This window comes from Polypterus senegalus, chromosome 1 (assembly GCF_016835505.1).
Source record: "Polypterus senegalus isolate Bchr_013 chromosome 1, ASM1683550v1, whole genome shotgun sequence".
NCBI classification, from domain to species: Eukaryota; Metazoa; Chordata; class Cladistia; order Polypteriformes; family Polypteridae; genus Polypterus; species Polypterus senegalus.
This window is the reverse complement of record NC_053154.1, coordinates 37,678,478-37,690,977: the sequence shown is the minus strand read 5'-3', so window position 1 is coordinate 37,690,977 and position 12,500 is coordinate 37,678,478. Positions and strand designations below refer to the sequence as shown.

At 38.6% G+C, this 12,500-nt stretch overlaps 1 long non-coding RNA gene across 1 annotated transcript in view; it reads left to right on the top strand.

Moving 5' to 3' along the window:
- The window catches only part of LOC120524788, a 21,050-nt gene extending 10,803 nt beyond the window's left edge, over window positions 1-10,247 (top strand). The window contains exons 3-4 of the long non-coding RNA XR_005632851.1: window positions 8,801-8,842; window positions 10,216-10,247. This is a non-coding gene — a long non-coding RNA (uncharacterized LOC120524788). The remainder of the gene's footprint in view (window positions 1-8,800; window positions 8,843-10,215) is intronic.
- The last annotated feature ends 2,253 nt before the right edge of the window (window positions 10,248-12,500 follow it).

Here is a 12,500-nt window from a genome sequence, read left to right as displayed (position 1 = left end):
TATAAGGTGTCAGACATTCCGTTATATACGATGGGGGAGATTATTTAAGGCTTTATAAACCATAAGCAGAATTTTAAAGTCAATCCTGAATGACACAGGTAACCAGTGTAGTGACATTAAAACTGGAGAAATGTGTTTGGATTTTCTTTTCCTAGTTAGGATTCTAACAGCTGCATTCTGCACTAGTTGCAAACGATTTATGTCTTTTTTGGGTAGTCCTGAAAGGAATGTGTTACAGTAATCTAGTCAACTGAAAACAAACGCGCAAACTAATTTCTCAGCATTTTTCAGTGATATAAGAGGTCTAACTTTACTTATGTTTCTTAAGTGAAAAAATGCTGTCCTAAATAACTCCATTTTAGTTTCATCAGTCCACAGCACCTTATTCCAAAATGAAGCTGGCTTGTCCAAATGTGCTTGAGCATACCTCAAGCGGCTCTGTTTGTGCTGTGGGGAAAAAGGCTTCCTCTGCATCACTCTCGCATACAGCATCTCCTTGTGTAAAGTCGCCAAATGGTTGAACGATGCACAGTGACTCCATCTGCTGCAAGATGATGTTGTAGGTCTTTGGTGCTGGTCTGTGGGTTGACTCTGACTGTTCTCACCATTCGTCGCTTCTGTCTATCCGAAATCTTTCTTGGTCTGCCACTTGAGCCTTAACTTGAACTGAGCCTGTGGTCTTCCATTTCCTCAATATGTTCCTAACTGTGGAAACAGAAAGCTTAAATCTCTGGGACAGCTTTCTGTATCCTTCCCTTAAACCATGATGGTGAACAATCTTTGTCTTCAGGTCATTCGAGAGTTGTTTTGTGACCCTCATGTTGCTACTCTTCAGAGAAAATTAAAGGAGGAGGAAACTTACAATTGACCTCCTTAAATACTCTTTCTCATTATAGGATTCACCTGTGTATGTAGGTCAGGGGTCACTGAGCTTACCAGGCCAATTTGAGTTCAATAATTAGTTCTAAAAGTTTTGGAATCAATAAAATGACAACGGTGCCCAAATTGATGCACCTGCCTGATTTTGTTTGAACAATTATTGCACACTTTCTGTAAATCCAATAAACTTCATTTCACTTCTCAAATATCACTGTGTGTTTCTCCTATATGATATATTTAACTGACATTTTTATTGTAACAACCAACTATTTATACAGGAAAATAATGACTATTAACAAGGTTGCCCAAACTTTTGCATCCCACTGTGTATATATATATATACTTTGTATATATATATATATATATACTAAAAAATACCAGCTGCAGCGGAGTAGTAGTGTGTTAAAGAAGCAATGAAAAGAAAAGGAAACATTTTGAAAATAACGTAACCTGATTGTCAATGTAATTGTTTTGTCACTGTTGTGAGTGATGAGTGTTGTTGTCATATATATATATATATATATATATATATATATATATATATTTACACACACACACACACATAAACATATATATATATACATATCTATACATATACACATATATACATACATATATATATCTACATATATACACACACATATATACACACACACATATATATATATACATACACACATACATATATAAACATATATATACATATACATACATATCTACATATATACACACACAGCTATTTCAGTATCAGTGCAATACGCTGTTTGTTAAAACGGTTGACTCCGCTCTTACGTGCAATAACAAATCAAATCATTCAGTTGTCTTTGCTCATATGTCATTTTAGAGCTGGGCGCCTGGCATCTTTTTGGCCACAAGTTCGTTTCTGTTTGCTGTGAGGTTCTGTGTTGTGGAGATTCTCAGGATGGATTGCAGGTGCTCATCAGTGAGGCGACTCCTGTGTGCTGTTTTGTTAGTCTTTATCACTGAGAAGAGCTTCTCACACAGATATGTGCTACCAAACATGCACAAGGTTCGAGCCGCATGTAGACGGACTTTTTTTGTTCTTCAAAGTCACCAAAGCGCCGTGCAAACTCAGTGCGCAATAACTCTAGCCGCAATAACTTGCAGCATCATAAGGTAGACTTGATTAACGCGTAAGTGTTCGGCAAGGCAGCTGAAGCGCTGCATTATGGGATCTGTAGTTTATTGTGTTACCAGCGCTTCATATACCGGGCCATTAATAACCATAATACAGTATATAAAATGATCGCCCTTGAGTTTGACACATATGGACTAAATAGAACTTGAAAAGATATATTTTTTCAAATGTGATCGCGCAATTCAGATAGAGTTGACGCGCACTACAGCCTGCATGCCTCAATAAGTCATCCTCCCTTCGCTCTTACTTTTTTACCGTTCATCTAATGAATACACTGAGTATGGCTTTACCAAAACAATCATTGATGGCGAATAAAGTATCCATTATTCGAGTATGTAGATCGGGATATATATATACATACATATATATATACCCAGCAGCGGAGAAGTAGTGTGTTAAAAAGCTAGAAAAGAAAAGGGAACATTTTAAAAATAAAGTAACATGACTGCCAATATACATTCCGTGTTTGTCAATCGTTGTAAAGATGACAGGTTTCATTCATCGATTCGTTTCTTACTGCATCAATAAACAGCTCGTCTTCTTCTTTATCTGAGACCTGACACACTGCATGCACGGGTTTTTTACACTGTCTTCCTTTAGTGGGACATTGACTTTTTCAACCGTGTGCTTTGTTTCCGCAGTAGCTGGATTTATGAATATGCTTATCAGGCGCTTCATATTTTTGCTGCCTTTTCAATTGTGTAATTCGGTTTTGTTCAGCTCTTTGGAACTGTTGCTTTTATCTGTGCACTGCGTCAGTTCACGTGAGCCACTCGGTGTACATGCATCGAAGGTTCCCAGCTGTGCTGGTGCCATCTCGTGCTATGTCCATAGCTGTATTTAATGTTACCTTAGTCCTGGCACTTAAAACTTTCTCTCGAAGTTTCGCTGAGTTTGTGTCAAACACCACCCTGACCATCTCATCTTCCTCTCCATAAGCACAGTCCTTCACCCGTGAATATTTACCCGTGGCAGTTTGCTATTGGATTGCCGCTGACGGACGGCCTTATATGGGCAGGCACTAAATTACAAACGCCAGCGCAGCCTGTCTATGGACTTAATTTAAAGTGTAGGTTTACATCGTGCTTTGTTTCAAGTAGCAGAACTCACGAATATGGTTGTATATGTCACTCGCTCGCTTCTTATTGTTTCTGTGCCTTCTCAATTATATAATGCATGTTTTCTTCAGCGCTTTTTGAGGTCTTCCTGGTTTTCTATGTACTGCGTGATTACGTGGGAGGCGTGATGATGTCACACGAAACTCCGCCCTCACGGCGTTCAAGCTCATCTCCATTACAGTAAATGGAGAAAAACTGCTTCCAGTTATGACCATTACGCGTAGAATTTCGATATAAAACCTGCCCAACTTTTGTAAGGAAGCTGTAATGAATGAACCTGCCAAATTTCAGCCTTCCACCCAAACGGGAAGTTGGAGAATTAGTGATGAGTCAGTGAGTGAGTGAGTCAGTGAGTGAGTGAGTGAGGGCTTTGCCTTTTATTAGTATATATATATATATATATATATATATATACACAGTGGAACCTCGGTTCACAAACGTCCCGGTTCACGTACAACTCGGTTCACGACCAAAAAGATCGCCAAACTTTTGTCTCGGTTCACAACCACACACTCGGTATACTGAACAAGCCAGGTTCCCTTGCCTGCCTGCAAGCTGAGCTAAGAGAGAGAGAAAGAGCGAGCACATGCCTGCTGGGAAGGGGAGGAGGAGATTGCTGCGTGTTTGCCTGCCTATCTGTAGGCTGTAGTGCAAGCGAAACCATCCCCTCCCCCACAGGCAGCCTAAGAGAGAAAGAGAGCTGTCATGCTTTTTCATCTAAGCAAAGCCGCTCCTCGTTCATTGTTTTCAATAAGGCGTGCACTCTCTTTGTGCTCTACTGTATTTCGTGTGCTTTTGCAGTTAACTATGGCTTCTAAGCAAGTGGAGAGTGGTCAGAAGAAAGTTTTGAAGAAAATTGAAATTGAAGTAAAGAAAGAAATTACAAAAGGTGGAAAAAATGTTTACCAGTTTACTCATTTACCAATCTGAGAACCCTCGTGCTTTCAAGCAGCACAATGTAAACAAAGCCAGACTGCCAGTAATGTGGGCAAACACGAAGGATTGGGTCACAAGGAGTTTGTTTTTGGAATGGCTGCATGAGGCTTTCACTCCTACCAGCTAAAAGCACCAGAAACCCAAGAAATCACAAGAGAGAAAACACCTAAAGGAAAACACTTCATGCCAGAACTCGACTCATGAAAGGTTAGTTTTCTTGGTGGTTTTTGTATTACGGATTTTCAAAAGTTAATTTTTCAGTTCATAGCGATTTGTTGCAATGTTACTTTTATCTTTTTTCAAATGTTCCTTTTTTCCGCTGTGCTTAAAACTCATTTTAAAAACAGTGTTTACAGCGATTAGGCTTTAAGTTTAATAGCGTGATCTCCTGCAATCTTTCTTTTCTGGTTACTTGCGAGTTGGTTTTTGCATGCACTGCACTTCGGATTTGTTTTAATGTTCATTTTTTTCTGCTGTGCTTAAAACTCATTTTAAAAAAAATGCTGCACGTGCTACAGAGAGATTAGAGAGCGTGAGCGAGCAAGCGCAGAGAGAGAGGGGGCAGCTGACAGGGAAGGGAAGGGATGGGGAGAGGATAGGGTGTGTGTGTGTGTGTGTGTGTGTGTGTGTGTGTGTGTGTGTGTGTGTGTGTGTGTGTGTGTGTGTGTGTGTGTGTGTGTGTGCACGCGCACAGAGAGAGAGCGTCAGCCAGCCTGCTCCTGTAGCTGAGGGAGGGAGGGAGAGAGCTGGCAGCCAGCTCCTATAGCTGAGCAGGGAGCCTGGGTGTTTTGTGTCAGTGTTATTCAATGTTTTACATTAGTTTACTATTACACTGTGCATTCTATGGTGTAATTAACTATATTTGTGCTTAATCTTTACATATATTTACATATTTACATACAGTTTGTACTGTCTGGAATGGATTAATTGTATTTACATACAATCCTATGGGGGAAACTGCTTGGTTCACTACCAACTCGGTTTACGACCAAAGTTCTGGAACAAATTATGGTCGTGAACCGAGGTTCCACTGTATACGGTTGAAATAGTTTTACTGTCAAATAATGCAAAGAGTACGTGACACGTGTTTCGCCCTAATTCAGGTCTCATCAGGCATACACACTCACTCCATCCCTCTCGAATCGAACCTCGGATGTCAGCACTAAAGGCGAATATATATACTTTTTAATGTAGGTAGATCATTTCGACCTGGTTATTTTAAAAGTAGCTCGCAAGCCAAAAACTGTGGGCACCCCTGATCTAGTTACTTACGGTAATAAGAGCGTAGCAAGCATAATTTGTCCAGTGTGTGGTCGTCCATGCGAGAGCGTACTTCGTGCAGAGTATGCCAGCTGCTGAGAAAGCACGCTTTGCCTCCACTGAAGTAGGCAGCACAGTCATCGGATACAGATACACTTATTCAACGCCCGCGCTTGCCATTGCTGTGAAACACCGCCATTTCAGCTGTTACTGATGCATCCAGTTTCATGTCATCATTCTGTGATGGCAAGTTTCTTGGCACAGATAATGCGGATGCAACAGACTGACGCATTGCAATTTCAAGTTGCTGTTCAAAGCTGTTGTCTGACAGACGTCAATGAAATCTTCAGTTTTCAAGTATAACTCTGTCATTTCTTGATCGATTTTTACACGCTATATATGCGAACTTGGCCGTTCCGGGGAATTACAGCGGTTTCATTCCCGGGAATGAAATGTCTGGGAATCCCAGGATTGGATTCCCTAGTATTATTGTGTGGTGCATGGGGGGAGGGGTGTTCTGTCTCATTTCTTTTGAATTGTGCTGGTTCTCAAGTAAGCAAACAACTGGTCCTGTGACTCATTGTCTCATCCCTACCACAAATATATCATCGCCCCAAGTCATTCTGTGCAACAAGATGATATTTTTAACCAGAACATCATAATAATATTGTCGGCGCGAAATGTTTTAGACAGTGGGGTGGGTAGGTATTGTCCACTCTAGAACCAACCATAAAGTAAACAAGTTCGAAACTCAAACTAATTAATAATTACTTCAGATCCACTATAAACCAAGCACGACTCTCTAGATTAGCCATTTTGTCAACTGAAAATAGTATAGCTGAAGGTATCGATTTTGATGATGCAATTTCTAAATTTGCAGAACAAAAAGTTAGAAAGAAGAGATTCTAAGTACAGTATCATGTTAAATTACAGAATGTTGGATTAGAGCCTAGAGAACGACACTTGTAAACAATTGAGTTTTCATTAAATTGTATTATAATAATAATAATAAAGTTATGCACTAGGTCAGTGGTGGCGAACCTATGGCACGCGTGCCAAAGGGGCACTCAGAGCCCTCTCAGTGGGCACAGCGCGTCGCCCGAGCACAGAGTTCGTTACTATAAAGCCAGAGGAATGCGGGGCTAGGCTGCTCCCTCACCGCTCCCCTCTTCATGCGCCGGAGGACTTTTCTCACATCACCCGCCCCTCTGCCCAGCAGCCCAATGGGGCGTGTCCTCCCTCTCCTGTCTGGGGTAAGGCGGGCGGCACACATGCTGCTTGAGGGTGCAGCACGGACTGCAGCCTTTTGAGTCTGTGATTCCCGTGGTGGGGTTAGAGGGATGTGGTATAGCGGGTCCACAGTTCAAAATTGAAAAGGATATTTTTAACAGATAATTGCACTCGCTGCTTAAAGAGGGTTATGGTAGAGTGGCCAGAGCGGTTTCTGCTTTGTGATGCGGGCAGTCCTCGCTTAAGCGCACAGGTGAGGAGTCGTCCGCATCTGTAATTATTGCCGGGAGTTGCTAATCGCCACACCTGATCCATGACCTCGTAATATATAATGGAAGCTTTGGGGCGGAGCTTAATAGGGAAGACCTGCGTGAAACACTTGAGAGGATCGAAGGGATGACAAAGGACAGCACAGTTAGTTATGAAAATGAAATCCTTAAAGTGTGGAATTCTCTGCCAAATAATCTTAAGTCAATGAAGGCACTTGAGATTGCTTTCCTTACTTTGTTTGGAACATCTTATGCTTGTGCAGCTGTTTTCAACTTTGAATTAAATCAAATCTGACACCAGAAACAGACAATCAGACGACCTGAGTGCTGCATGTGTTGCTCTCAAACTTACAAAGTATGAGCCAAGGTTAGACAAATTATCAGCATGCATACAACAGCAAAAAGCACATTAATTGTTCAAAAGCATACCGAATGCAAACTTTTACCTTTCAACAAAAAGTTGTTCATATCATTGAAAGCTCCGTTGTTATGTTTTTCTTTTAAGACAAAAGATGTTAATGTATGAGTTGCTTTTCTAAACTAAAAGCTCAGTAAGTAGACAGACAGACAGAGCATCAGTATTGGCAGTCCAGTCCAATTTACCATCCAGCTCCACTCCCAGGTATTTATAGGTCTGTACCCTCTGCACACACTCACCTCTGATGATCACGGGGTCCATGAGGGGCCTGGGCCTCCTAAAATCCACCACCAGCTCCTTGGTTATGCTGGTGTTCAGTTTTAGGTGGTATTCAGGTTAAATTGCCACGTTGGCACTTTGCGATAAATAAGTGGGTTTTGGATTGCAGTTTGGGCACTTGGTTTCTAAATGGACTCAGAGAATGGTATAAAAATCATATTGGGACCTTACACTATATGGATGATGTTAAATGTTTTGCTGGACTGTGTATTCTTTTTTTGATTTGCAAGTCTGTGGAATCAACTAAGGGGATTTCCACACCCATACACAAACTTGACTGCTCTCCTTTTATTTACTCTTCTATAGGATATAATATTATCCTATTTTTTATGCATTATCTTAAATGCTTTTGTATTAGGCTTTAGATTACTGTAAGTGAGGGTGTTTTTCCTTTGAAGGTTAATGTCTTATGTTTGTTTTCAGTGAATTCGCATCCCAGTGAGTTAGTACCTCAGCTGGTTAAAAGCTCATTTGATTGTGAGGGTCTCCCTTTCCCTGTATTATGTTAAGAGTGATTTTCTAGTTTTAAGATATGCTTTACTTTTAGTTTTTATTTAGCTTTTAATTTTGTGATTTAGGTTTTATATTTATTTATTTTTTGTTCTTTTTCTTTTAGTTTTACTTTTTCAGTTACCAACTTTTAGTTTTTGTTACTTTTTTTTAGTTTTGCATTACTCATCAGAAATGTGGACAAGTGTAAAAACAGAGTTTTTCTTTATAGGGTTCGAAACTGATGTAATTCATGCTTTACCTGTCAACTTAATACATACAATTTTACTATCTGTGACAAGTTCTAGTTTTAATTCAGGGAAATGATGATTTTTTTCATTAAAATATTTTTGTTTTAGTTTTCATTAACAGGAATAACACTGGTATCATGTAACCATGTTAGGTAAAAACGCACTATCACACAGCTAGAACTGGTTAGCAAAGAATCTCTTTTTCAAATGATTAAAAATATTACAGTTTCTAACCTGTCTTGTCTCTGTTTGTTTGTGTTTATTCATTAGTGTCTGTTATTAGATGCAACTAGAAAGACAAGTTTCACGTTTTCTTCTTTAAACATGATTAAATAAAAATCTTGAACCTTAGGCAAGTACATAATGGAAGAGTGTGTGCATGTGTGAGCTCTCTTCAAGGTCACCATCCTTAAACCTGTATGTCCCAAATGGCTATCACATTTATAAAAAAGAAAAACAGTCTTAAAAAATTTTACATTAACATTCCTTTCCTTCATTTTACTTTATTACAGATAATTTAGTCAAGCGTGATGGCAATAAGAAATGGAAAGAAGGTATGTATTCACATTTAAATTCATAGTATATGAAATATTCACGCCCTGTGGTCGGCTGGCGCCGGCTGAGATTGGCTCCAACAGACCCCTGTGACCCTATAGTTAGGATATAGCGGGTTGGATAATGGACGGATGGATGAAACATTCACTTTTAACAAAATCCCAAAAAATAGAAGCTAAATGTGAAGAGCACAATAAATGATTTAAAAAAATTTTTTTTAGCATTTTTGTATTATTAAATAATGTAAATCAAAGTCATTTGCAAGAACACATGAGAAGAAAATACAGTTGTCTGCAACTGGGATATAATTACTCCTAAGGCCTAAAAATACACCAAGAATCGCCTGCTTTGGAAATGTACTTTGTTTGATTTCACTGTAAGTCTCAACATTATGCTCAGTAGTCTATTATACTCTCTGTGTGAACATTTACAGGTAATATTCTTTCAGCAGTGGCATTAAAAAAATAAGAACAGTGTATTATATAAGTTTTCTTAACCCTGTGTGTAGTTTAAGGTTTTTGTGGACTTTAGTGGAGTTCAGCAATACCAGATGAAAGGCAGGTGTCCATGCTACCTCAGTTTATTCTCAGGCAAAATGGAAAGAAAAACATTGTGTGTCATTGCCTTTTGATGACACAAACAGGAGTATCTTTTGCAAGGTATCTTTCTAAATCAATTAGTGCAGCCTCAGGGAAAAGAGGATCCTCAACAAGGTACACTTAAAGTATTAACCTTGCCCAAGTCAAGTGAGGATTATTGCGTCTTTTCCAGAAAATAAGATGCTCTAATAATTAAAGTTATTTAATGTGATTTAATGGTATCAAGTTAGAATAAAAATCAGTTTAATTCAACACATGTTTGGTAACGGAATATGTCTTGGCACATTTGGAACTGCTAAACACAAGCATCACACAGGTTCTTAAAAAGTATTATTATGTCACACTGGACAGTATTACAAGAGTGGGGAGACACACAAAAAACAGTTTATGGCATGTGCTCAGAGCTCAGTGTAGATGTATGAGATCCTTCAGAAAGGTTTGTAAAAACATTTGTACAATTTTTTTCAATTGGAGCAAAGGTTGAGTTTAAAAAGAAACAACTTTAAATAGTAAAAAGGATGGGAATAATAACAAGCGTCATTAAAACCTAAGGAAAATATCTGAAAATACTGTATATACAGTACACTTTAGTAACAGTTGTTTCAGGAATGACTTTATTTTCTATGTATGTGTGTATTTTATTTATTTATTTCATTTTATTCTAATAATCTTTCAGAATGTGCTAAAAATCAGAAAATGCATTTAATTTGTTTTCCATCTTAATTATTTTGGTGCTTAATGTGTAACCAGAGATTTAAATTGTTATCTTTCAGAATATGATGCACTCAGGGCTGAATTTGGTAAGAATGTTAACTTTATGTTGCACAGTATCTTGCTTGACTTGATCATTTAAAGAAAGCTCTCTCAAAGTACAGCAAGTGAATCAAAAATAGACAGGTTTGGTAGGTTGTAAAGTAGAGTTTCTCAACCAGTGGGTTTTACCCCGATTGTGGGTTGCTGAACACACTAAATGCTTCATCAACTTTAGTTTAAAGGAAAAATGCCATTGCTTCTTAAGGGATGCTGCCAGTGAGCAGGGACAAGTTCCTCAAATGCCTTGTATTAGACTCACAACATTCATCCCAGAAACTTAAACCAAATAGAAATGTTTTAAGAACATACAACCCATATTTTCTGAGGCATGGTGAGCAACATTTTCTGTGGTTATCTGTGGTGCGATAGTACCAAACAAATTCATAAATCTTTAAGCAACAAAGACATTTGAAAATAAAATGTTACTTAAAGAAATAAATTGTTTGACTTTTTAAAATGAATAATTAAAATCTTGACTCTTCACAAAAAACATTTTAGCATGTTTGTACAACAAGCCAGCATGCACACAGGCCAACATTTCATTTTATATTCAATTGCCAAATATAAGAAAGCACTCACAATTGCAAAACAGCTTGTCTTGCCATATGCAGTAGATATGTACAGCAAAATTCTAGACTAGTCAGTCCTAGCAAACTAAAACATTTTACTCTGCATTTTGTTTACTTAACCCTGATTTTGTCAAACTTCTGAAAATCAGATAAACACAGATTAGCTATTAAAAAGACAACTGAACACTAAATTTGTTTCAGTATTAAACTCCCATGTGTCATATAATTTTAAGATGAGTACCATGTGTATTCAATCTGTTATGTACACTGTATTTAAATGCAGATTATGTATTTACTGTTATTTTTTAATTTGTGCCATTATGTGAGTAAAATTGATAAAATGTGTATCCTTACACCAGAAGGGTTGAGAGTCACTGGTGTAGACTCAGAGAATGGTATAAAAATCATATTGGTACCTTACACTGTATGGATGATGTAAAATATTTTTGCTGGACTGTGTGCTCTTTTGCTGATTTCCAAGTGTGTAGAATCAACTGAGGGGAATTTCCACGCCCATACACAGACTTGACTGCCCTCCTTTTATTTACTCTTCTACAAGATATAATACTCCCCTGTTTTTTATGCATTTTCCTAAATGCTTTTGTAATAGTCTTTAGGTTACTGTAAATGGTGTTGTTTTTCCTTTGAAGGTTAATGTTTTATGTTTGTTTTCAACATCAGTACTCTTTTTTCAGTGAACTCACATCCCAGGGGGTAGTACCTCAGCTGGTTAAAAGCCCATTTGATTGGGAGGGCCTCCCTTTCCACTGTCCCATACCTGATTTCCTGTTCCAGTAGTTTCCAGCTCAAGTACATTTTAGGGTGTTCAGCACCATTGATGTTTTGGCTGAACACGGCACCCAGACATTTGTCCAAAGTGTCGGTCTGTAAGGTGAAAGGAAAAGAGAAGTCAGGAATTATTTGCACCGGTGCTAACTTAAGAGTCTGTTTTATGTCACAGAATACAACCTCTGCTTTCATATTCCAAACCATGGTATTTTAGACTTGTTTCTTTGTTATGTCTATTAGTGATAATAAGTAGGCTGCACTATAGGCTTGGTTGGGATGTAGCATTCTATCCACCAAATGCTGGAAGGTTCCTGGTGCACCATGTAAACTGAATGGAAGCACCTTGTACTGCCAATGTCCACAAAAAACGTAGTTTTTTCCATTTTGGATTCCATTAAATGCTTTTGTCATGTCTAGTGTGGTCAGATATTGCGCCTTCCCAAGCCCCTCAAGGAGTTCTTTCATGTGGGGCATTGAGTAGGCATCAAATCAGGACTTTTGATTCAACCAACGGAAGTCATTGCAAAAGTACCAACTAGACTGGACCAGGGACTAAAACAATCCTCGATCACACCCAAGATCCAGCATGTGTCTGATCTCAAGTTCCACTTCTGCATGTTTGGCTTAAAGTAGGCAATAATGACATTTGCTAGTCGTTCATCTATCACTTCTGTGATAAATGAGAGGTCTGCTTCCAGCTCTTGTTACTGTTGTGGAACCTCCCAATAAGCAAACAACACAAGGGGAATCAACTGATCCCAGTTTCGTCCATCCTTGCTGACCACCATGCATAGCATTTGTATGAGGGTGTGATTACACCTCTCTACTGGACCATCAGTTTGAGGGTGGCATACTTAACTGTTTAATTTGGAGTAACTTGGCAACCT